Source organism: Hibiscus syriacus, unplaced genomic scaffold (genome assembly GCF_006381635.1).
Source record: "Hibiscus syriacus cultivar Baekdansim isolate YM2019G1 unplaced genomic scaffold, ASM638163v2 tig00110384_pilon, whole genome shotgun sequence".
NCBI classification, from domain to species: Eukaryota; Viridiplantae; Streptophyta; class Magnoliopsida; order Malvales; family Malvaceae; genus Hibiscus; species Hibiscus syriacus.
The window spans coordinates 6,015,995-6,043,023 of NW_024062715.1; the positions used below are offsets into that span (position 1 = coordinate 6,015,995).

Here is a 27,029-nt window from a genome sequence, read left to right on the forward strand (position 1 = left end):
TGTTAAATAATTTAACAACGTTTTGACATGATAGTTTACGTTAAAATAACATCATTTTGAAACCCTACATAAAATTAAATTTGGATCAAAACAACGTCATTTTGGATCCTTATAAAACCTATTTTCTCCTTTCCCATCATTTTCTTCTTTCTTTTCTCTCCTCAACTTGAACCAAACTCAGATTTTGACCATCGTGCTGACCGCCATTGACCACCATTCTAACCACCACTTGTCACTATTGCTAGAGGCCGATCAGTCCCAAAATTTTTCGCCAAACTTGTCTCTCCTTTCTAAACATGAATTTCATGTTTGTTTATCTGAAAAACACTAAAGCTCTATGAACTATATTTTGAAAGCTTTAATCTATTGAACCGTCACTTTTTGACATAACTTGCAAGTTCCAACAATAATAACGTTGTTCAACTTATATTTTCTTCCTTTATAAGTATTTCAATTTATTTTCTCAAAGAAACTCTACAAAAATCTCAACATTTCTCCCAAACTTCCGGCAAAAATGATGACTAGAGCACTAAGGGTGAAAATAGGATTTATGATTGAAAATGTGTTTATGGTTTGATTATTATTTAAGGTTTAGGCTCGATTAGGATTTTGTTTTCAGGTTTTACGTGAGGTTTATGGATTTAGGTGAAACAAAAATTGAATTCAGACTCAAAGGATCAAAATAAGTCAATATGAAAATTTTGGGTTTAAGGGTTATCGACAATACTGATCGATGCGGTCAGGGATGGATCAAGTGGGTTGGTGGGGGCGATCTCTCCCTTGAAAATTTTAAATTCCTATATATTTTATGTTGATAATATGTTTTCTCCTTTTAAAATATTATAAGTTCATCTTTACTAGCATAAAATCCTATATTTGTCTCTGGGTACAATGTCAATCTAAAAAAGTTAAAAAAAAATGCAAAGTAAGCACGTAGTTAGATAGATAATCGGTCCAGTGACTAAAGCAAGAGAAAATCAAAAGTTTAGCGGTTGAATTAAAAAGAATTATACTTTACTTATCAAAATAAGAGTGATGATTTGTATAATTTACCCTTAATTAAAAAGGGATGATCGTCGGTCTTCTCTTAGGTGGCGTTTGGTTCGCAAGAATCCCTTGGAATTAGAAGGAATTGTAATCTAATTCCACCACTTTCCCATGTTTGGTTCAAGTTTTAAAAGGGAATTGGAATCTCTCATGACTTCAACTTTCCATCAAATGAGGGAAAGTGAATTCCATCCAATTTTTTTTTGTTGAAACGGGTACAAAGGGCCGCCTAGCAGCCCATTTTATCAGCAATTAATAATTCTTCGGCTTTCTTGGGTGGGTTTTCCAGAAACACTGTGTCTTCCTGAAATTTTCTTATCTGTTTGGCTATGAAGTCCGCCATACGATTAGCCTCTCTAGGTATGTGCTTCAGCTCTACTTCTCAATTTTTCTTTAAGAGTTTTTCTATGTGCTGCAGAATGGTAAGTTTTCTGTGTTCATGCGAGTTGTTTTTGATAAGGTTGATAGCTTCTATGTTATCGGATTCCAAAACCACTTTTCTTTCTCCCCTATTCCAAGACATGTTTAAGCCTTCAAGAATTCCTCAGAGTTCTGCTTCCAAGATGGAGCAAATCCCTACTCTTTTGCCAAAACTCCATCGCCAATTTCCATTGTGGTCTCTTGCAACAACCCCGCACATAACTTCTCCAGTGCTCTGAATCTTGGTTCCGTCTGTATTTATTTTACAGTAATTTCTAATAGGCTTCTGCCATTTATTACGAATATCATTCCTGTTTGGTGTGCTTCTAGCTTTGTTAACTTCTGTACTCTGTAATTCTTGGGTCAACCTCGTAGCTTGTTGAGTAATAGTTTCCCTTTCGATCATCTTTGGGTCGAATATCGCCTGATTTCTTCTTTTCCAAATAAACTAGATTACAGAACTGAAGAAAGATGGCCAGTTTTCAATTGATGGTGATAGGGATTGGGTTGTTTCTAGATTTTCGGTGATCCACTCCTTGATGTTGATACTCAGGAACTTATCCAAATTCTGGGTATCAATCAATTCTGCCCACATCAGTAATGTTCTCGGGCAGTATCTCAGCAAATGGTTTAAATATTCTGTTTCATAGTTTACATAGGGCAACTTGCATCTGTCGTCATGTGCCTGCGCACTCTTTCCAGATTGGTTAGTATTCTATCTTTCCCAATGAGCCATAGAAACGCTTTAATCCTGCGAATATTGTTATGCTTTGCAATGATACTCCAAATATTTTCTTCTGTTGAAATGTTATTTGCTATCACTTTATACGTCGATTTGACTGAGAAAACTCTTTTCTCCGAGGGAGTCCAACCTGGTGAGTCAGCAAGGAATTCTTCCACAGGAGGAGGGGTAGCTTTCAATTTATTTATGATTCGATCCGGGAGTAGTCTTGTGAGCTTATTCCAGTCCCAGGTACCATTTTGATTGATCAACTCCTTGACTTTGGATTTGTCATTTTCCACTTCCGTTTTTTTATTGCACAGTCTGTAGAGGGACTCTTTATTATCAAGCCATAAATCATGCCAGAATTCAACATGTTTTTCATTTCCAACGTTCCAACATATATTCTATTTAAATTCTGCCTAAAGGGAGCATAAGTGGTTCCATAGGGATGATCCTCCCCTTTTTTCTAACTTTTCAGGTAGAATCTCTTTCATCTTATACTTGCTTCTCATCACCTGCACCCATAAAAGATCATCTCTATTAATAAGTTTGTAGGCCAGCTTGTTAAAGAAAGCCTTATTTTGGAACCTCAAATTCTTTAAGCCTTGTCCCCCTTCTTTGATTGGTTTATAGATTGTATCCCAACTCAGAAGGTGAATGCTTTTCTGCTAATTTGTATTACCCCAAATAAAATTTTTGGTTAGTCTTTCAATCTCATTGCACGTTCCTTTAGGGATTAATATTAACTGCATAGTGTATGCAGGAATTGCATTGAGGACTAATTTAGCAAGTATAATTCTTCCCGCTAATGATAAAGTTTTAGCCTTTCAACCTGCAAGTCTATCTTTTACTCTTTGGATGATGCTGTTGTAAGTTCTTTTGTTGATCCTGTTATGGAGCAGAGGAACTCCCAGATAATTCCCAAGGTTCTCGACTTCTTTGATGTCAATCATATTAATTATATCATTTCTGATTTGTGGATTAATATTGCTGGAATAAAAGATGCTGGATTTCTGCAGGTTCACTTTTTGACCCGAGCTGCTACAGAATTTATGAAGAGTGTTCTGATTGATTTCAATTTGAGAAATATCGGCTTCCGCAAAAAAATAAGGTCGTCTGCAAAAAAGAGGTGAGAAATATTAGGACAATTTCTAAACAACTTAAATGGTATCCACTTACCTTGCTCTACAGTTAACACGATTCTTTTGCAAGTCTTTCCATGCAGATGACAAAGAGGTACGGAGATAATGGACTACCCTGTCTGATTCCCCTAGTCGGTTTAAAATGCTAGGTAAGTTCTCCATTCCAATTGATTTGGATAGACATGGATTTGATGCAGTTCATAATGGCCAAAATAATTCTATTAGGCATACCCAATAACTCGATGTTATCCTTAATGAAATTCCAATCCAATCTGTCATAAGCTTTTTCTATGTCGATCTTGATGGCTAACCACCCATTTTTTCCTTTATTTTTCTTCATAGAATGAATAACTTCTTGTGCAAGGATTATATTTTCAGTAATAACCCTTCCCGGAATGAAACTTGTTTGGCTATTAGAGATAATGGTAGGAAGAATAGGTTTGAGACGGTTAACAATTACTTTAGTAATAATTTTGTAGGTAGAGGCTTATGGGTCTAAATTGTGTAATTCTCTCATGATTGTCTACCTTTGGTATTAACACGAGACTCGTTCTGTTTAGATCTTCATCAATCTGACCCCCATTAAGGCAATGTTTAACTAAGTGGCAAACCTTTTCTCCAACTATGTTCCAATTATTCTGGAAAAAACTTGCATGAAACCCATCAACACCTGGAGCTTTGAGCGGATTCATACTGAATAAAGCTTCTTTAATCTCAGTGTTTTCAAAAGGTTTGTCTAGCCAATTCCATTGGTCCCTGTTCAGATTAAGAAAAGGTCTATTATTTTCCAGGGACTGTTTTATCAATAGGTCCCTGGTGAACAGATCCTCATAGTACTCCTTTGCATGCTTTTTAAGAATATTCTGATCATCACACCAATAATCAACTTTAGTTTTAAGAGCTGTTATAAACTTTTTTCTGCCCTTAGTGATCGCACATGAATGAAAATATTTGGTATTTTTATCTCCGTGATTAATCCATTTGCATCTAGCCCTTTGAGCCCAAAGTAGTTCTTCTTGTCTAAGAATAGTGTCCAGTTCAGTCTTTAGATCAGATTCCAGTGTTGTCAGTCTGATGGAGTCATAACAACGTAAAGCTTTATCGATACCTTTCAGTCTAGCAATTATTCTTTTCTTCTTCTGGTTGATGATGCCGAAAGTTTCACTATTCCAAACTTTGATGCTTTTCTTAATATGATTGAGACTTTCTTTAAGATTAACATTCTTAACCCACTCTTCTTTAAGAAAGCGATCAAAATCAGGGTGATCCATCTAGGCTGCCAAAAATCTAAAAGGTTTCTTTTTAATCTCTTTGGGGCTATTCATAGTGTACAACAGAATAGGACAGTGATCAGATCCAATTCGGTCCAGATGTAGCTCTCTAGTTTCAGGGTATAACTCTAACCATTTCATATTCATAATACATCTGTCGAGTCTTTGCCAAAGATTACCACGACGCCAAGTAAAGTCATCTCCTTAGAACTTAACTTCTATCAATTCATTGTTGAAAATAAAATCTTGGAAATGTTTACTCCCACCTCTGACGCGATTACTGCCCCCAATTCTCTCATCGTGTCTCAAAATACAATTGAAATCTCCTCCTAGCATCCAGGGTTCATTATTGCACGGTTTGAGATTGTCCAAGAGATCCCATAATTTACATCGAATGTTGGGGTTTGGACTGGCATAAACAGTTGTAACATAATTCTAGCAGTTATTGTTTATATGCTTGACACGGGCATGCACATATTGGTTAGAGATGTTTAGAATTTTAACTTTTACCGAATTATCCCAAAGCATCCAGATTCCTCCACTATGGCCCTGAGCTTCAATTCTAAATGAATTCATATAACCCATATTCTTAATAATTCTATCAGCTCTTCTGCCACTTGTGTGAGTTTCCATCAGAGCAATGACCTTGGGCTTGTGTATATTCACACAATCTTTAAAGTGTCTTCTAAAATAAGGTTTAACTACCCCTTGGGTATTCCAAAACAGAATCCTCATAATCTTTGAGATAGAGGGCAAGTGTTTTGTGATAGCTCCTTGTCCTTATCTTCAACTTCTATGCTTTGGCTCTGCTCAATTTGCTCTACCATTTGAACATGACTAGTTGTAGAATTGGTGTTGTCAGGAGGAGCCAAATTTTCCGAATTCGTAGTATTTTCTTGAATCCATTCTGATAGGTAAGGGATGTTAGGATTAATATTATTTTTTGAATTTCTGACTTTGAGGCCTTTTTTGGTGATGCGAGCAATTTGACTAGGCTTCCTGTTGAAGTTCTACCTAGAAGTAAGCTTCCTATTATTGTCTTTTTCGTGGATGGAAATAGTTGTATGGACTCCATCTCCTACAGATAACCTATGTTCTCTGATTCGGGCATCTTCGTTAGCTATGACTTGTATTCCATCAAGACTTAAATCCTTTGTATGATTTTCATTCACTGTCATTTCACCGTCAGTGATAGGAACATCCACTAACCTGTTGTTATCTACTTCAAGATTGATGGGAGCATTTTTTTCCTGATTTTGGTTCGTATTTTTATCCGCTCTAGTTAAAGTGGCTTTGTTTCTCGTTCTTTCTCTATCTCCCATTTTGTTAACCGTCTGGTTCTTTGGTGTGCTAGTTTTGGCTTGTAAATCAGAATCCCCACTTAGTTCTTGGTGTTCTTTAATGTTTTCCCTGTGTTCTTCTTCTGTATGTTCATCATGTAGGAGCGCAAATCTAGATCCTTGTTTTGAAGTTCCTTCAAACTCTATAATTTTACTTTGGGTTCTTTGGTATATGTTGTTTCTTCCTCTTGGCTTAACCATCATCCAAGGGGCCAAAAGGGTTATCTTTGCTACTATTCTCATTCACATGTTCATCAACTGTATGACTATTTTTGGGCATATCTATCTGTTTTCCTTCTTGAATTGTTTGACAGGACCCGACCCGAACCGAAAATATATATAATTTTACCTTATATATTTAGAAATAATTATAATAATACCTCTCTATATATAATATTTTTAATTAAATCACTGTTTTTATTGAATAAAAATAATTTTTTTATTATTTCGGGTCGGGTCGAGTTTCTAATTCATATATTCGGGTCGGGTCGGGTGAAACTTTATTTTGGTCGGGTTGGGTTGGGTTCGGGTTTAGGGTGAAAAATACCTGACCCGACCCGAAAAAATATATAATTTTACCTTATATATTTAGGAATAATTACAATAATACCCCTCTATATATAATTTTTTTCAATTAAGTCACTATTTTTATTGAATAAAAATAATTTTTTTATTATTTCGGGTCGGGTCGGGTTTCTAATTCATATATTCAGGTCGGGTCGGGTGAAACTTTATTTTGGTCGGGTCGGTCTCGGACGGAGGTTCCCTTGTTCTCGGGTCGGGTGGACCAAAAACCCGACCCATGACCATCTCTAATTGGGATGATTTTAACTTATGATGTTTATTAGCATGATTTTTATAATTTATTGAAATGAATAATCATTCAATAAAATTAAAATTTCATATTTTTAAAATTTTTATAATATATTGCTACAAGTAATTTATAAAACAAACTAAAATTAAGCTAAAAAACAGGGAATGGCAATCTTATCATTTTACATTACTGAAATCAAATTCATCTGACATGTCTGCGAACCAAACAGAATATGGAATTGGATTCCAATTCCTGACAGATTCTAATTCCTTCACAGATTCCAATTCTCTCCGAAACATTCCAGCGAACCAAACGTCTCCTTAAAGATTATTAAAAGAAAAGTCAAGGGATGCCTCTAAGTCTGACTTTTCTTGTACTCTTTGTTTATCATACACGTTTCTGAGATTCCACCATTCCATGGCTATAAATTTATTAGTCATTCCACATTGGAATCCATCGGTAATTTCAGTGTCTTATCCCCACTACCATTGAAATTACCCACTCAATGCATTCAACTTTGTGTCTCAAATTCTAGATCTACAATACATTATCATGCTGCCGCTGACTCGTGGTGAGTTTAAACTGCGACCTCCTTTTTATTTTAGGATAACGTATAATGTATAAGTTATCATAAAGTTATAAAAGTGTCATAAAATTAAAGTATAGATATCATATGTTGTACTCATAATATGACGGGAAGCAAAATTATAAATACTTAAAAGATTAGCCTAATATTTTGTCTATAAAAGACTAACCAAATAATCGATTTATGAAACATAATATAAAAATTGACTATATAATTTTGTGAATTGTTGATAATTGTGCAAATAGAAAGTCAACATAAGTGGGAAGGGGGAGAAGGATGAGATAAGTATTGAAGCAATATGGAGGGTTGATATGATGCAAGTAGAGTATATAGGTGGACGAGGGAACTTTCACTTTAGAAAAATAGGCCTCGTATTGTTGAAGATTCGAGAGACATGTGATGTAGTGGAGTCAAAAACACCATCCTCCAAACTTTTGTAGCTTGTCCTCCAATAACATCTTTTTAATCCCACTCTACGTGTTTGATTAAAATTGCAATAACCAATTCCAAAACTCTATCTATCTCAACCTAACGCATAAAAAATTACGTGAGTATAATAAGTTGAAATTTTATAGTTTCGCATTCTTTAAAATTTTAATTTAATTTAAATTTGCATCTCTAGCATAAAATTTTATATTTATCTTTGGATATAATAGGTGAAATGGATGTTGTCCTTGAAATCAACACAGACTTCAATATTCGTACACATGAGTATCAAAGTGAAAATCAATCGATATTATTCTTCTAAAAAAGTTATATTGAATTCTAAAATATTTTCCTATATTATAATCTAACTATCGGAAAATAATACTCAAAAAAATAATAAGAAACGGTTTTTATGTAAGGGATAAAGGGATGTAAGAGAGAAATTGTTTTGATTGTTGCGTCTCTTAGAAATAAAAAAATATTTTATTTATAAGCTTAAAATGAGGGATAAAGATAAAAATCAATAACGATTATAAAAATAATTAACTATAATTAACATCAATTTCATGGTAATAACTTTTTTTAACATTTTGTAACGATTAATGATACTAAAATATAAACTAAACATTTTATCTTTTCTCTTTGTTTTTTGTATATTTTTTAATTTTTTTAAAATTTCTTAATAAGAATAATTTATCTTTGTGAAATATTTATATTTACCTTTTGGTAGTTTTCGGTTGTTTGGTCATTATTTTTGTTTACCTTTTTTATCAGGGTTGGATTTGACATCACCATGACTGATCAAGATGACGATTATTTGTTATCATATTGATCTTCTCTGCTTTGGACCATCATATTGATTTGGATATGCGTTTTGCGTTCGTGAATAGTTTTTCCATGTCGCTTGACTTTGATTTGCGATTTGTTGGTGGTTTTTAAATAGTTTCATCCCCTTCTGTGGTTCGTTTGTCGATACAGTCAGATTTGTTCGTATCTTTATTTTTCGAGCATTTTGGTTAGGTTTTTTAAATTTTTTTCCTTCTTTGGTCCTTGTGTGATTTAGGTGGCTAGTTTTTGTGTCAATGATTATTGGAAAATATTCTAATTATAATTTAGTTTACATTTATTGTTATGCTTGCAAATCTTAATTCTAATTCTTGATATTTTGTATTTTTAATAAAACTAGCGGTTTTCTATAAAAAAAAATTGTTTATAAAGAAATACATTTAAATAAAATCGGATCAAATCAGACGAATTCTACTATAAGATTCGTTATATTGCTAGCTAGGGGTGTTAAAAAATACTCATCCCGGTTAAAAAAATATCAAGTATTTATATTGAAAATACCCGATTTTCTGGATTGGGTAAATTTTCCCGGTTGGGCCCGTGACACAAAATATTGCTTAATCGGGAACACGCTGACCCAGTACCCTGCTTATTATATATATTTTTTATTTTTATTCTATATTAAATTTTTACTTATAATTTTCAAATTATTTCACTCTAACATTCTATATTCCTAATTTCTTAAATGACTTAAAAATAAATAAATGTCTAAACTATACTTTAGGCACTTATTTTTGTATTAAGCATTCTTAAATTTTGCCACCATAAAATTCTAATTTCTTAATTTCTTAAATATTTCATATTAAAATTCTAAATTATTTTTTAAAATATTTATTTTAACTTCAAAACACTTGAAATTTAATTAATTTTTTAATTTTATTTTTTAATAAATTTACTTTCAATTATGTAATTTGAATTTTTAAACTTTATGTGTGAATTATATATTATAGAAATTTAAATTTTAAATTTAAGGATTTTTCTATATATATATATATATTTAAAATAATTTAATTTAAAGAAAAATGTAACCCCTCAGACAGATACGGGTAACCAATCCAATCTGAGGTGTCACATTAGAACCACCAGAGCGACCTTGGGTCCTTAGAGCCTACCAAAAGGAGTATCTTAGGGCTTGAGAGCCTACCCAAGGGAACATATCGGGGCCTAAGAGTCTACCCAAGGGTTACTTTAGGTCCGTAAAGAATTACCAGCTTGATTAAAGCTGAACCTCTGTACTCCAGACTCCTAAGCATACAATATCCAGTAAAAATTAGATTGAGAAACAAATTATAATATCGTAATCGTGATCCAATAGAATATTGTAAAAATTACAATGTAGTTATTTAAATAACATAAATGCCCTTCACTCGTACACCATATGCAGTTCCCCAGAACTATATATATAAGGACTTACCCTAAGCCCATGAGACCTAGGAGCCAACTTAAGATAATTTCCCTTGGGGCCTTAGAGCCTACCCAAGGGAACATCTCATGGCCTAAGAGCTTACCCAAGGGTTACCTTAGGTCCGTAAAGATTTATCAACTTAATCAGAGTTGAACCTCCATACTCCAGTCTACCCATATAATACCCAAATAAAATAGTTTCAGACAATACCAATAATATCAAAAAACAGAAGTCACTTGTACCTTGTATCATAAATCATTTTTTTATTTCAAATAACAAAGTCATAATTTTTGTAAAATAGAGAAAAAAATTTTGTGCACAGGGAACACATTAGAGGATCCATATATTTTTAGGAGGTACTTGATAGTTATAAGGAATGGAAACCATGAAACTTATATAAATTGATCAGATTTCAGGAATGATGTCCCTATTAAAAGGGGTCTATTACTAATAATCTATTTAGAAATTTAAAATTGATACTTCAGGGCCATTTTGGATTCAGGTGCATCAGGAAGGTGTTCAAAAACCTTTACATTAGAATAATTTAAGATTCAGATATATCTGGAGTAGTTAGGATTCATATAGATATATCAAGAGGATTCCATTACTTAGTCTATTAGGGAATTTTTGACATTTTGATTCTTGAAGAATTCTTGGTAACTTAATCCAATAATGGTAAACGATGATTTACGATATCCAAGATTTATATTGAATTATCCAAATTTCGAGTCAGATCAGACTAATCAGATCCCAATAATGTGATACATACCAATAATCCAGACCGAGACGCTTCACAAATACTATCTCCTTAATATTGACTGCATTAGCTGAACTGTTCACTTTCATAATAATCATATATCGATTCTCGAGGAGACAAATAGGTATTCCAATGGTATTATTTATTTCTATATTGTTTCAGTATCAATAATGCTACGCATGCCTAGGTCTTGCTCCATAACCTTTAGCGACGATACAACATTTAAGTTTATTTGTGTTTCTAGAATTTATCCAAAGAAATTCACTTTTCCAAATCATTAGGATATTTAGGTCACTTCAACACTCGAGGTTACTTCGGTCATCTTAGAGTTCAAGGTATTTTGGTCCTTTTAGGGTTTAGGGGTATTTTGTTCATTTGAATACTGGAGGTTATTTTAGTTATTTAACAGCTCGAGGACATTTCGATAATTTTGTTTAATCCAAACATATGAACTTTTCTGGTAATTTGGTCAAGTATGTCCTTTCAGTGTTATTTTCCACTTTCAGGGGAAATCTTGGTCTTTTTACAGTACAAGGGCATTTTCATAAAATTTACTCCATAAGGATATTTTTGTAATTTCTTAACCAAGTATTCCTGGTATTTAACATTTAAAGAAATTAATCAGAATTTATGGATCCTGAGGTTAATTTATTTACAAATTAATCACTGAACTTAGAATTATTTCCGATCGGTCTTCCAATTTCTTATGGGATCCATTTGAGTCTTATACAATGTTATGCATATATTTCGTATTCAGTTCGAGTCCAACAATAATTAAATACACCTAATTGACCAATCATTTTCATTCATGCATTTACCAATTATCAAATAATTTCGAAAAGCATACAAAAGGTAGTAGAGTATTGCCTCGATTTTAAGCCACATCGATAAATCATTTTCACTCCATTTGATCGCTCTCGCACTTTAATTCGATATCTCAAAATGTCTTGGATATATGGAAACCAAATTGCATAAGAAATGGGTCTTAATTGGGAAAATCATATCGAATTGTAAGATAAATGATAAAAAAATAGCTTACTGCGTTTGAATTTGGTGAAATAGACTGCAAAAACAGACTCAAGATGTCAAAAAATATCAGAATATATGGTCTCGAATAAAATCAATGTCTGGTCAACAGTCGATCAACGCCGGTCAACGGTTGGCTAACGTTGTTAAACAAAAGTCAGTGGCCAGTTAACGTTGTTAAACAAAATTCAACAGCTTGAATCAACTTGGCTTGACTTAGTTCATATACCTCGGCTTGGTCAATACGACTCAGCTCAGTTCGGTTCAGCTTAGACCGGTCCAACTAGACTATTTCCAGAAGGTTCCCTTCTAGTCGAGAAGCCCCACGCGAGATGGTGGTGCATGTTACAGTGACAAAAAAGACAAAAAAAGATAATCAATCACTCTCTTAGCCTTCAATCACCAAAATAAACCAATTCCAAGCTAATAATCCAACTAAAACAACGTGAATCGAATGGAGAAGAAAATCAGAGAGCTTACCCACGATCATTGGTTATAAAATAATGACGAGGTAACACTATTGGTTGGGTTTCATTCGAAATTAGAAAAACAATAGCTCGGTCTTGTGATGGGTTTTTGAATGTCGATTCACAGTTAAAGGCGGTGAGTTTCAACTATCAATCATTGGGATTTTGCCCGTAAGTGGACGACGGTCATGATAGTGGTAGTGGTGCTCGACACGGTGGTCGGATGATGATGATTCCAAAGTGAACTCGACGGACGATGAATACGAGTAAAAAATAATTTAGAGGGATTTAGGTTTGGTTATAACTCGAATTGATTTGGGTGTTTTTTAATGACTAATTCCAATCAGAGTTAAAATAAATCTTTATAATATAAAGTGGAATAGTGCCTAGCCTAAAAGGTAAGAGTATGGCACTCCACTCCCTATGGCTCGAGTTAAAACCTCTGTAGGCACCTAAATTCATTTTCATCATTTTTTGTTTGTAGAGAAGATGATGGTATAATTCTAGCTTAGGTCTCTGAGCTTCCTAAAACTTCTGAAACTGACCTCAAATTTTCAAAGTTTTACTATTTGGTCCTCATAATTTATCAAAATTAAATTAAAATGTACACAATGAAAATCAGGGTATGAAAACTCTCCCCTCTTCAAAGAAATTTCATCCTCAAAATTTACTCCGAGTCAAAGAAATTTAGAAACTGTGCTTTTATCAATCTTGAATCTCTCATGTGTCTTTTAGAGGATTACGATTCTTCTACTAAATCCAGAATAAACGTACTTGTCAGAACTCTTCCTTATCATAAATCTAGAATATGAACAAAATTCTCCTTATAAAACTAATCAGACATTAATTATCAACCCTTTATCAGAATAATACTTGATTACCTTCAGTGCAACATGCAAAGATAAATGTTTTCTTTTAGAGGTAACAAAATCTTCTAGATTTAATTTTTTACCATGTATGTGAACACTTTCCTTCATACACAGGTCGAGCCCTAACAGAAAAAATAATTAGGCATACTTATTACAGGTAGAGGACTGGACATCAGAGTTTTGATTCAAAGGAGTACAATTATAATCTAGGGGCATGTATTGTCCAAACACCCTATGACAGTCCATCGGTCAGTCTACCCAGAAGGACTCGACTTAGCCAAAGCTCTGACACCACTAAATGTAACCCCTTAGGCCGATACGAGTAACCCATTATGACCCGAGGTGTCATATTAGGGTTACTAGAGTGACCCACAATAAAATCTAGGAAAAATCAAAATTTTACCAAACACAATTTAAAAACGTAAAGCTATGTCAGAATAATTACAAAAATTCAGAAGACGTTCAAGCATTAAAAAAATTCAGAAACATAATAAATATCAAAAATATTCATTGACTCTCATAAACAACAAAGTATGACCTACATGCCCCATGATTATACTGTTATCGTACTTTGCAAGTAGTGCCAAAAGAACTCCATTATTGATGTATACAATTGCACAAGATCGATTCTTTAACCTGAAATGGTAAGTAATAGAGTGAGGTTTAAGAAAGCTCAATAATACAAAACTAACAAATGATGCTAAAGAACAAGCATGCATATATTAAAGCATGAAATTTCCATGGTTATTTAAACATCTACATGTATAAGTGATGAGCACATGTTCCACTGATATTTTTTCAGGTAATAGATAAGAAGCTTATAGTTCAAAGGAACATATTTAAGAGATCGAAATAGGATGTCTAGTGTGTTCGCTAAAAACTAAAAAAATGAAATCATAGTTTAAAAATAGTAGTAGTGTATTTCAGTAAAACATATTTTTAAAATCACTATAATACCCTCCAACCAAACACCAATATGTAGTTTGATGCTTCGAATAATGTAACAACAATCAGTGCAAGCATACATTATCACATCAAGTAATAAAGTGGATGCAAATTAATGCATCGAGTATCGTATCCATAGAGGCTAGTATTACTTAGAGAATTGTTATAGCATTTAGTAAGTAAAATAACATAATTTTATATGTGATGATCTGAACAAAACAATAAAAATATAAAAACTAAAATATATATGCAAATAAAGATATGAAGAGATGAAGAGAATCAAAGCAGTGGCAGTGAAAGCAATGGATCAGCTCAAGCAAAATATTATAGTATTTTTAAACTCAATCATGCAATTAACGATGCCATAACAATACAATCGATGCATCTAGCATTAACTTAGCAGGTTTTCCTCTCTCAATGGCTCTACCCAGAAACTCACAGCAATGCTATATCCATATACCCACTGATGCAAATTTACCAAGGATGCTATAAAAATCAGTCAGCAAGATTTTTTAATATTGAAACGTTGCTCTCGCAGTCACTAATGTTGCGATAGTGACACTCACATCTCTATGCAATGTTCACAGAATGTTACTCACCTTAAATGCAATAGACTAGCAAAAAATATATATATACACTAAATGATTTAATAAAACCAAGCAAACACCAATCGAATAAATGGAAAAAATTAATTACCATGAAACTCAAAATATATTTAAAAATAATAGCATCCAAGGTAGGAGTATGGCACTTTACTCCCTATGGCCCGGGTTCAAACCTCTGTAGGCACCTAAATTCATTTTTATCATTTTTATGTTTATAGGGTAGATTATGGTATAATTCCAGCTTAGGTCCCTAAGCTTCATAAAACTGACTTCAAATTTTCAAATTTTTACTACTTAGTCATCATAATTAATTAAAATTAAATTTAAATCAACACCAATGAAAATCAGGGTGTGAAAACTCTCATATCCTTAAAGAAATTTCGTTCATAAAATTTACACGAGTCAAAGAAATACAAAAACTGAGTTTTTATCAATCTTGTATCTCTAAAGTGTCTTTTACAGGATTACTATTCTTCTACTTAATCCAAAATAAACGTACTCGACAGAAATCTTCCATATCATAATCCATAATCTAAACAAAATTCTCCTTGTAGAACTAATTGGACATTAATTATCAACCATTTATCAGAATAATACTTATGAATACTTATTACATATAAAGGACTGGACATCGGAGTTCCGACTCATAGGAGTACGATTATAATCTAGGGTCATATATTATACAGACATCATATGATAGTCAATCAGTCGGTGCACCCAAAAAGACTTGACTCAACCTAAGCTCTGATACCACTAAATTTAATCCCCTTATATTGATACATGTAACCCAATTTGATCTGAGGTGTCACATTAGTACCACTTCAGCGACCAACAATAAAATCCAGGAAATTTTAAAATTTTACCAAACAAAATTTTAAAAAATAAAACCATGTCAAAATAATTACAAAAATTCAAAAGACGTTCAGGCGTTAAAACAAAATTCTGAAACACATACAACAAAATATGACCTACATGACCCCTAATTATATTGATATCATACTTTTCAAGTGACGCCGAAGAAACTCCATTATTGATGTCGACAATTACACATGATCGATTCTTTAACCTAGAATGGTAAGTAACAAAGTAAGCTTTGGGAAAGCTCAGTAATACAAAACTACCAAGTTATGCTAAAGGACAAGCATGTATATGGTAAAGCATGAAATTTCCTTGGTTATTCAAACATCTACATGTATTTGTGATGAGGTTCCACTGATATTTCTTCAGGTAATAGACAAGAAGCTTACAGTTTAGAGGAACATATTCATGAGATCAAAATAGGAAGTCTAACGTGTTCCCTCAAAATCAGAATAAATAAAATCATAGTTTAAAAACAATATTAGTGTATTTCAGTAAAACATGTTTTTAAAATCACTATCATATCCTTCAACCGAACATCGATATGTTATTCCCAAGAAATATACCCATAAAGACTAACCCTAGGCCCATTGAGCTTAGGAGCATGATAACTCTACAAAAGAGTTATCTTTTTAATATTTTTTGCCTAAGTTAGGCTTGAACTTCAACATTATTATGGTCATATTAGGATTATTTTTATATATTTTCATCATTTGCATCATGGGAGTGAGTTGGTGGAAGTTGACTTGATTTTAATGTTTCATGTTGTAAACTGGTACGCTGATACTGTGTCATTGCTTGTAGATGTTGTGACACGATATTGTAGCAACTGATGATTTAGCAGATAGTTATATAATTTTTTAGATTTGGATTGTTGTCTAATAAAACTATAAAATGACTGAAAAAAATACAAAAATCATATTTTTCCTATTAAGGGATGTTTTTACCTTTGCGGGTTATAAAAAAGGCCTCCATTCACACTTTTCACACTTCTTCTTCAACCTTTCTTTATCTCCATTTTATTTTCTTATCTCCACCGACCATAGAGGTTTAAGTCCACCGAGGAATGTAGCAGCAACTAGAGCAACAATGTCGATGTAGCTGTAGTGACCATTTAGGGTTTAAACTTCTTAATGTCTTTACTTGAAAGAGGGAATAAACTTTGTTTAGTTTGAATGTTTTAAATTTTTATGGTGTTTTTGGATTTGAACACAAGGTGTTTAATTAAATGTTTTCTTTATGATTTTTGCTTAAAATAATATTTTATGTGTTGGAGCTTTATGCAATATTTTTATAAATGAAAATATTTTTATGTATGTGATTTTGATGATTTTTAGAGATGAAAATAATTTCCAAGGGTTACCTTAACTCTGTAAGGAATTACCAGTTTAATCAGACCTAAACATTCATACTCCAGACTCTTTCCCATATAGTAACTAGAAAAAAATAGATTGAGCAGTAAATTATAATATCATATTCGTGGTCCAATATAATATTAATGTGTCTATAAGGACTTACCCTAGGTCCATGGGACCTAGAAGCCAACCTAAGGTAATTCCCTTGGGGTCTTAGAGCCTACCCAAAAGAACATCTTGGGGCCTTAGAGCTTACCCAAGGGTCATATTACTGGTAAGTCATTACATGAAACATTATCTAAATTTTGAGTCAGATCAAACTAATCAGATCCCAACATCGATAAATAACAATAATTCAAACCAAAACCCTTCACGAATATTCTCTTCTTAATACTGCTACACTAGCTGAACCGATCACCTTCAGAATTTTCATAGATTGATTATTGAGGAGACAAATAGGTATTATGATGGTATTATTTATTTCTGTATTGTATTAGTATCAAGAATGCTAGGCATGTCTGAGTCGTGCTCCATAACCTTTAGGGATGATACAACATTTAAGTTTATTTGTTTTTCTAGAATTTATCCAAAGACATTCACTTATTCCAAGTCATTAGAATATTTAGGCCACTTTAACACTTGAGGTTACTTCAATCATCTTAGAGTTCAAGGTATTCTAGTCCTTTTAGTGTTCATGGGTATTTTGGTCATTTGAATACTGAAAGTTATTTTAGTTATTTTGCAACTCGAGGACATTTTGATAATTTTATTCAATAAAAACATATGCATTTTTTTGGTAATTTGGTCAAGTATGTCCTTTCAGTGTTACTTTTCACTTTCAGGGGCAATCTTGGTTTTTTTACAATACAATGGCATTTTTGTAAATTTTACTACATAGGGATTTTTTTTTAATTTCTTAACCAATTATTCCCAGAATTTAACCTTTAAAGAAATTAATCAGGAATTATGGCTCTTGAGGTTAATTTATTTACTAATTAATAATTGAACTTATTATTGTTTCCTATTGGTCTTTCAATTTCTTATGCAAGCCATCCCAGTCTTATACAATGTTTTATCTTTATTCCATATTTAGTTCAACAATAATTAAATACATCTAATTGACCAATCATTTCTATTCATGCATTTACCAATTATCAAAGAGTTCCGAAAAACATACAAAAGATAGTAGAGTATTACATCGATTTTTTAGCCACATCGGTCAGTCATTTACACTCCAATCGATCTCTTTCGCACTTTAATTTCATATCTCATAATGTCTCAGATATATGACAAAACAAATTGCATCAGAAATGGGTCTTAATTGGGAAAATATATCGAATCGTAAGATAAAGCATTGAAGAAACATTTTACCAAGTTTGAATTTGGTGAAATAGACCCAAAAAATAGACTCAAGACGTCGAAAAACATCAAGATATGTGGTCTCAAAAAAGTCAACGGTTGATCAAAGCTAGTTAACGTTGGTCTACTACCGGTCAACGCTATTAAATAAAAGTCAATGGTTTGAATCAACTCGACTCAGCTCGATCTAAACGGCTTGGCTCGCCTCGATCCAAATGGCTCGGCTCGATCCAAATGGCTCAGATTGGTCCAGACAACTCAACTTAGTTCAGTTAAACTAAGACTTGTCCAACTAGACCAGTTCTAAAAGGTTCCCTGCTAGTGAGAAGCCATACGCTCGAAGGTGGTGAGTGCAGTAAAGAAAAATAATGAGAAAGGTGGTCAATCACTCCCTTAGCCTTCAATCACCAAAATAAATCAATTCTAAGCCAATAATCCAACTACAACAACGTGAATTGAACGAAGAAGAAAATAGAAGAGCTTACCTACGATCATCGGTGATAAAAAGATGGTGATATGACGTTATTGGTTGGGTTTCGTTTATAATTAGATAAGGAGTCCAACGACTACGGCTGTGAGGTCAATTGAGCTCTAGATCGACGTAAAATCGATTGAAACAAAAATGAAAGCTCAATTCTCCAATGGGTTTTCAAACTTTGATTAATAGCTGATGGTGGTAAGTTTCAACTATTAATCACCGGGGTTTTGCTCTCAAGAGGATGGTTGTAACACCCTAAATTCAAGCTAGTAGTTTTACCCAAGAGGTAAATGGACTCCGTAGATTTCATGATTTAAGTTGTTGGGTTTAATTAGGTTGTATTTAGGCCCAATTAACCACAAAAAGGGATTTTTAAAAATAAAACAAAAGAGCAATTAGACCATTGTGGGATTTTGAAGCTAGCATTTAAGGTTTTATACATTTTTGGACGTGGGTTTCATTTCCCACTTATCTTCTCTTCATCTTCATTTATTCTTCTTTCATCTTCTTAAGTAACCATAGTTTCAATGTAAGGTCTTGAACCTTTTTCTTAACTCATTTTCATCCTAATTTCCCCTAGTAACATCATTTTTAAAGATTCAAGCTTTGGCTTTTATCTTTGTAAGAAAAAGAGGGTTTTCTTCATCTAAACCTTAATTTGGGTGATTTATAGCTAAAAGAGATTCATTTGTGATTTCTAAAATCAAGGTAGTATATTTCTAATCATTTGGAGTATTAAGATTTCATAAATCACAAGTATTTGTTAAGATTTGTGTAGTTGAGTATATTAAGGTTTAAATTTGATTTCATTATTTAAAGATGTTTTAGGTGTTATTAATGTGCTTTATAACACCTAGGGATCCTAGATAACTCCTAAAAACTTTAATGCATGATTTAGAATCAAACTATGGCCTTCAAGGTGATTTTCAAGTGTTTACCGACCCTAAAATACCCATTTCATTAATCGAGTATCGATACTAAATGAATAGTATTGATACTGGTTGAAACTGCCTCTGCAGTTTCGATACTATTTTTGCAGTACGTACCAATACTGCAAGTACCAATACTACTAGTATTAATACTGTGAATATCAATACTATGAGTACAATACCAATACTTTTCAACACCAAAATATTCAAAACATCACACGTTTTATCTGAATGTCTATAAATTGCAATAAAATGTACAAGTATGCTTAGAAAGGGGTCCTAAATTATGAAATGACCCAAATACCCCTTAGGTGGCTTAAATTACCAAAATACCCTTAGTGAGTAAGAAACCTTAAAAGTATTCTCAAAGGAGTGTGTATCGAATATTCGTGAACGATAGATTATTGTGAAGGATATGCTTGCAAGAGGATGGTGTAGTATATAAATAATGTGATAGAAAAGATGTGTATCACATGTGAAATTACTAAAATACCCTTATGTGTCTAATTGAATAAGTTAATCTATTCTAGTAAAAGTTAAGGATGATCCGTAATGATGGAACTTAGTCCGTGGGGGACATAAATGACCAAATATACTTAGAAACATTATAGGAGCATGTTACAACAGATGTAACCATATTAGGCTAAATAAGTCTAAGTATCTTTGATCGATGATGCATACAAATAGTTGGGACCAATGATCATTACCTGAGACATCCGATAAGGGGTACGATGAATATGTCAAATTCGCTAGTAACGAAAAGTATAAGCTTCGAGAATGTCAGTGAATCCAGGAAGAGTAAACTTTCCTTTTTAGTTCAAGAAATTCTGAAAGGAAGTATGCTAAGATCGATTGGAGTGCCACTACTAACAAACGAACTCGAGGTAGATATCAACTAGTCAATTCCTCATATAATAAGTAAGCCTTCACTTAACGTTCTAGATGAGACAATGAGTGATGTAACAACTAGTATGATGTTGACTTCACTTTATTGAGACCAGCTATGTTAAGGTATACCCATGTTGCTTAGTTGCCCTAGTAGGGTATTGTCAGTGCGAGATATTTCAATATGTTTGTACGAGAATTGTACCGATACTGTGTGACCTCGAGTTCCCCTCAGTGATCTACTTGAAGGCTATGTGAGGACCAAAAGATCTTTTAATATGTTTTGTGGGAATTACGCCGATGCTATGTGACACTGGGGTTTCCTCAGTAACTAGTTTCTGAAAGCTATGTGAGACCATATACTAGTCAGGTTTGCACAGTATGTCATGCTCGTATTTAGATAATGCGTAGCATGTTCAGTTATTAGGGTTAGAGACCCTTTAGAGGTATACTCATGGAGAGGCCCTTATCAGAGGATTAAGGGAAGTGTGAGAACCCTATGTCAGTGATAGAGCAATAAAGCTTTAAATATATAGCACTTGATCTTGGTCATGCATATACCTATTGCTTAGTACCACATCTCAGCATGTCTATGTTTATGAAATTCTTATATTGCTCTAGATTCCCGATTATACTATTGGCTTTGTAAGCTCAACCTTAGGATGTTTTCCGTTGGAAGGTTAGTAGCGTGGGCAGTTCTTGGAGCACCGTCGCAGCAGTACTTCCAGCATCTCTAATAGAGTATTATATTGTCGCTTTAGTGGGCATATGTATTCATAAAACCTTACTTATGTATTTAACTTGTAAACTTTAAGGTGTATTATTTTGTTTTAAATCATATGTCACGGAGCTCTGATTTTGTAAAATATTTTTATATTAGTTACTTATGTTTTGTTATGATACCATTCAATATGTTGAAAACCAAATGAACATGTTTTGAAAATCAGGGGTTGCCTCGGTAGCCTAGTGTGGCACTTTAGGCCTAATTGGGATTAAGGTGTTTGTAACAACCCGTAATAAAATTTGGAAAAAAATTATTAATTAAGTAATTTGGCGAAATTTGAGGATACAATCGGAAGTTTTCAAAATTGTATGCCATTTTAGAAGTTAAAGGAAATTTAGGGATTAAGCCCTAAATTTAGCCAAAGAGTGACGGCAGGTTATGTGGTTTTATACATGCATTGCGTTTCTGATTTTAAAATCAGAAACTTTTGTAAACAAAATTCCTCTTCCCCCACCCTTCTTGCAAGTCTGATCCCGACGCCGGTCGACAGCCGATCGTCAAATTGAAACCACCGTCGTGTTCATCTTCGACCTGTGATCAAAACCCAGCAAACCAATTTTAGCGAATCGCTGCCAAACGCCGTAAATTTCGAGTCAAAGTATCGACATTTTTTAGCACCACCGCCGGGAAAATCTAAATCATCACGTGTTCCTGGTGTCGTTCTGAGTCCGACGGTGTCGTCCTTGTCTCCATAGGCGGTGGCGCGTGTGGGAGGTGGAGCGGTTAAAGATTCGGCCGAGTTGAAATCGAGCTCTCCACCGTTCAAAAATTTGAACCGAGGTTGGTAAGTGACTCAAAATCGCTTAAAATAATTTTTAGAAAATTTTTCAGGAATTTTTGGAGCCCGGAAGAGCCTTCACGTGCCCCCACGCGCCGCCCCTGCGTATGGGGGAGTTCTGAATTGAGGGGTGATGTTATGACCGGTTTGACCAGTCCAAACCGGGTTGACTGGCCTGACCCGACCCGACCCGTTGACCGACCCGACCCGGTGACATTATGGGAAATATTTTGAAAAAGGTGACATTTTGGGAATTATTTTGAAAAAGGTGACATTATGAGAATTATTTTGAAAAAGGTGACATTTTGGGAATTTTTGAATGTAGACTATTGAACCCCTTTGACCATAACTTTGACCGGCTTTAAGCGGCCATTAAATGACCTTTGATTTTGTTCTAGTATACCTATTCTGACATTTTTCGACGTGCCGAATCCGTTTCCGAAGTCGTTTTGCCAAATTCGAACATGAAGGCCTCGAAATCATTGGTCAAACCCGTTGGCTTTGATTTTGACCAAGAATTTGAATTTTCGAAAAGTCATACTTTATGTTTTTCGACGTCTTGATTCCGATTCCCCAATCTGTTTGGTCAAATTCAAACTCGAAATCCTCCAAATTGATAGTCAAACCCGGAAAATGCTTATATACTTAAGAATTTTAGCTTTGATCAATTAAGTAAGACTTGGAGTTGATAAATTATTATTGTTTGAAGGTACAAGAGACTCTCCGGATCGTTCGACAGCTCGACCCAGCTCTTCTAGATCAGTTAAACCACGTGTGCCAGTATTCACCCGTAAATTTTATGATTTCATAAATGAATTCTGTTACCCATAGTAGCAGAGCGTGGCGAGACCATCAATCACTAGATCTACTATTTGAACCTATTATCGAGGTGTGTTTCATGTGTACTACTTGATTGTTTTATATGTTTTGAAATATGGTACATTGAAAGCTATGGTTTAATGTTTTATTAATCCACCTATTTACTGGTGATGGTTTATGGAATATGATGATATATGATTGGTTTTTCATTGGTATATGATAATATTGATTATGAAATTATGGAAATTATGCTTATTGCATAAATAGTATTTTTGGAAATACTGATTTTGGGTTGGATTGCATTACGAAGGTACAGCTCTGATCAAGTTGGTAAATCTTATGGACCTAATGTGACTCTTGGTAGGCCCATGGGCCTCAAGATGCTTCATTAGGTTGGCTCCCTTTGCTGTGTGCTTAGGGTAAGCCCTACGGACTTACGGACTTAAGGATACAAGCCCAAAAGCCTATTCTTAGGTTGGCTTCCTTTTTGCTGAGTGCTTAAGGTAAGCCCTATAGACACAGTTCTGGGGAATTGCGGATGGTGTACAGGAGAAGGGTTTTAAATTATGAGTTTCAAAAGTTAAACTTCATTATGGTTTGATGATGAATTTCTGAACTATTACTCATTTATTGTATCTACTATGATTTTATTGTACTATTGGGACACACTGAGCCTAGCTCACTTTTCGAAAATGTTTTCCCCTTTCAGATACGGTTGGTTAGATTCACCTGATTGAGCACTTGGAGGATCAATATATCTCTTAAAGTATATCGTATTGTAATGTTTTATCTTTTAAGTTGACACTATTTTGGTAACATGGGCCTTATTTTAAAGTATTGGATTTTATAATGATTACTCCTTTGCTATTATATTTGGTTTATCGCAAATTTGGATTTTTATGTTTAAATTAATTTGTTTTATCATTATTTTTGAGTGTATTTTTATAGTATAAATATTATAATTTCATAAACGTTATTATAATGTGATTTTATTATGATTGAATAATGGTTTCAAACAATATCTTTAAGAATCATGAATGTGATTCACTAGACTTAGTCAAATGCAATAGACCGGGTCTAGGGGGTTACAGTGTTACAAGGCAGTCACATAGGGTGGTGCTTGACACGACGATCGGAGAATGATGATTCTAATGTGAACTCGAAGGGTGGCGAGATATTAAAATATAATTTTTTGGGGGTGGTTGGGTTGTTATTAAATAAAAACCTCATTAATTTTTTTAAACAATAAACCCCCTTAGCAATTTGTTAGAAAAATAACCCCTTTTGTGCACATGCAGACTACTCGTGTCCTATACAGCGCTTGAACATGTCTTGCATTCTACAAGATATGAGGTACCATACACTTTTCAATTACCCAATTTAATATGGTTATTTAATACCTCACATTTCCCATAACACGATCCATGAGATATGAGAAATTATCATTGTAGAAGTTTCGATATTTAAAATTTGAAAAGATTCCCCGTACCTCACGTTTCATATAACGTGAGGTACCATTTACCTCATTTTGGGGGCAATGCGAGGACTGCTATATACAGCACCCTTCCTCACCCGAATTCCTCACACCTTCATTAAAAAAACTCTCTCTCTCTCACGTATTCTCTCTCTGATATTATTATGTGGACTGAGGGTCTTCCATATATGCACCTATTGGCGGGATAATTCGTAGGTATTTTTTATTAATTGATTTGTTTTAAATTTTTTAATTATTTTGAATAATTTATTTCTTTCTTTAATAATTTTGTTCGATTTTATTTATTTATTTATTTCAAATTAGTTATTCATTTATTCCAAAAAAATTATTTAGTTATTTTGAATTTATTTATTTGTTTGGTTTGAAATTAATTGTTTATTTGAAAAGATATGAAAGTTCGTTGAAGTGTTTTATCAACCGTTTCCTGGTCCCTAATGACGATATTATCCATACTTGCACGAAGTCGGTTTTGGTTACGTTGGCACTGTAACTGAAGGTACGAAGTTGTACCCTCCATTGATAAACTCGATGCTTGAATAATGGAGGCTGGAGAAGCACACATTTTATTTTCCTTGTGGGGAGACAACTATTACCCTTGATGATGTTGCATACCATCTTGGGTTGTCTGTTGATGGAAATCCTATTACCGGTATGGCTCATGGGGAATGGCTAAGCTTGTGTGATGAGTTGCTTGGACTTTCTCTAACAACTGACGATTTGGATGGAGGGAAGATCTACATTAAAATTTTGGACAACAATTTTACACAAACCCCCGTTGATACTGCTAGAAAAATTAAACATGTAATTTTTTAAATATATGTTTATTTAATTTAATTTAATTTAATTTATTTATAATATTTAAATTTTGTTTTAGTTTATGTTGTTGTTATTTTTTAACAATAATTTTTAAAATATTCACACACTTTTTACTTCAATATCCTCGTGCTCATATTTTAAAAATTATTGGGGGATCTTGATGCTTGATAAATCTCGAAACAAAGTGCATCTGATGTGTTTGCATCATCTATGCGATTTGTAAGTCGCTAAAAATAAGAGTTGGGGATCAGCAGTGTTGGCCTTTTTATTTTGGGAGCTATGTAAAGTTATTCATCTGAACAAACAAGAAATTGGTGGTTGTTTGATGTTGTTATAATTGTGGGTTTGGTTTCAAATATCGTTTTAGCACTGATTCCTACACAACCAACCCCATTACAATTTCCAATGTTTTAGAGGTAATTACAAATAACCTACATTTATATATTTATTACTATATGTCTTAGATCATCGCACATAGTCACTCCCACCTACCACAAAGTCTGCGTGATTTTCGATTATCGATCGATAAGATGACAGACGAGGTAATCGATTTTATAATTTTAATTTGTAAATTAAATATCAATTTTTTATTTGATTTTTTGTAACATAGTTTAAAAATATTTGTGTAATTCGTATGGATGTCGTACATTGACGATGCTATTAGAGCGTGTACTTCGGATGAGATATATTAATTTAGATGTAGGTGGTCCCGTTGATATTTATGAGATCGTCGAGTGGCATTATACTGATCGCGTGTTGCAGTAATCTGTCTCTTTCCAAATGATTATGCCACCAGTAAGAACCTTGGACGATGACTTACATCGCCTAACACGACAGGGGAACACATATATTAATTAAGAGATTTATCATGTGGATTGGGTGATGCAGTGGATGTCGAGGTTCATTACGCAGCCCGCTTCTAAACCCATCTTGGACTACGGTGCTTTAGATGATTATATGTTGTGGTACGAGAACAATGGGATGCCGCATATACTGACCAAGGAAGAGCGAGCGTGAGAAATTTATAGGCCTCCCCAAAATCGTCAGCCCATGAAACGTACTCTGACGCATGTGGTGCAAGTCAGAGGACTAAAACAGGCTCAAGCCTCATCATCGGGAATGGAACAAGCACTTACAGAGCATCAAACACTGTTGATGTCACCTACACCCACTCAACTTATTCGACATTTTAACATACAACAACTTCATCCTCATTTCAGCATACGGCACCACTGACGGAATGTTTTTTGGTCAACACATTTTGTTCCCATCCAGAGATCGTTATCTATTCTCATGCCCTCCTGCACCACTAAAACCATATTATCTGTCACCTCTGTGTTGAGCAGTATTGAGTAGACGCCGTCACAGAATATGTTCTAAACTGGTTTTGGTCCCAGTGGCAGTTGTGGTACTGGCCATGTAGATGAGGGTGATGATGATGGTGATGTTGATGGTGGTGGTGGTGGTGGTGATCAGAGTGATGATGATGCCCCCGAATATAGACTCATTCGTAGAAATCCTCGTCGGACTCGTTGTCCACCACAGTGTGGTACGAGTGGACATATGCATCATTAGTTATTTAAATTTGTAACTTTTTTAGTTATTCAAACTGAATTTTCTTTTTTCTTTTTAATTAATCGAACTATTTTTTCTTTTTTTTAAAATTGTATTCGAATATAATGTTCTAGTTTTTTATTTGTTTAAATATAATCAACTTTAAATTATTAATTAGTTGTTTGGTTTAATGTATAAAAAAATAGGGAATCATAATACTCACACAAAA

The 27,029-nt window shown here is 33.8% G+C and overlaps 1 long non-coding RNA gene across 1 annotated transcript; it reads left to right on the forward strand.

Annotated features, from left to right (window-relative positions):
* The first annotated feature begins 1,792 nt into the window (after window positions 1-1,792).
* On the forward strand, window positions 1,793-8,786 carry LOC120122194. Its single transcript, XR_005516054.1, has 5 exons — window positions 1,793-2,440; window positions 2,955-3,117; window positions 3,211-3,320; window positions 3,417-3,482; window positions 8,545-8,786. It is a non-coding gene; the product is annotated as an uncharacterized LOC120122194 (long non-coding RNA).
* The last annotated feature ends 18,243 nt before the right edge of the window (window positions 8,787-27,029 follow it).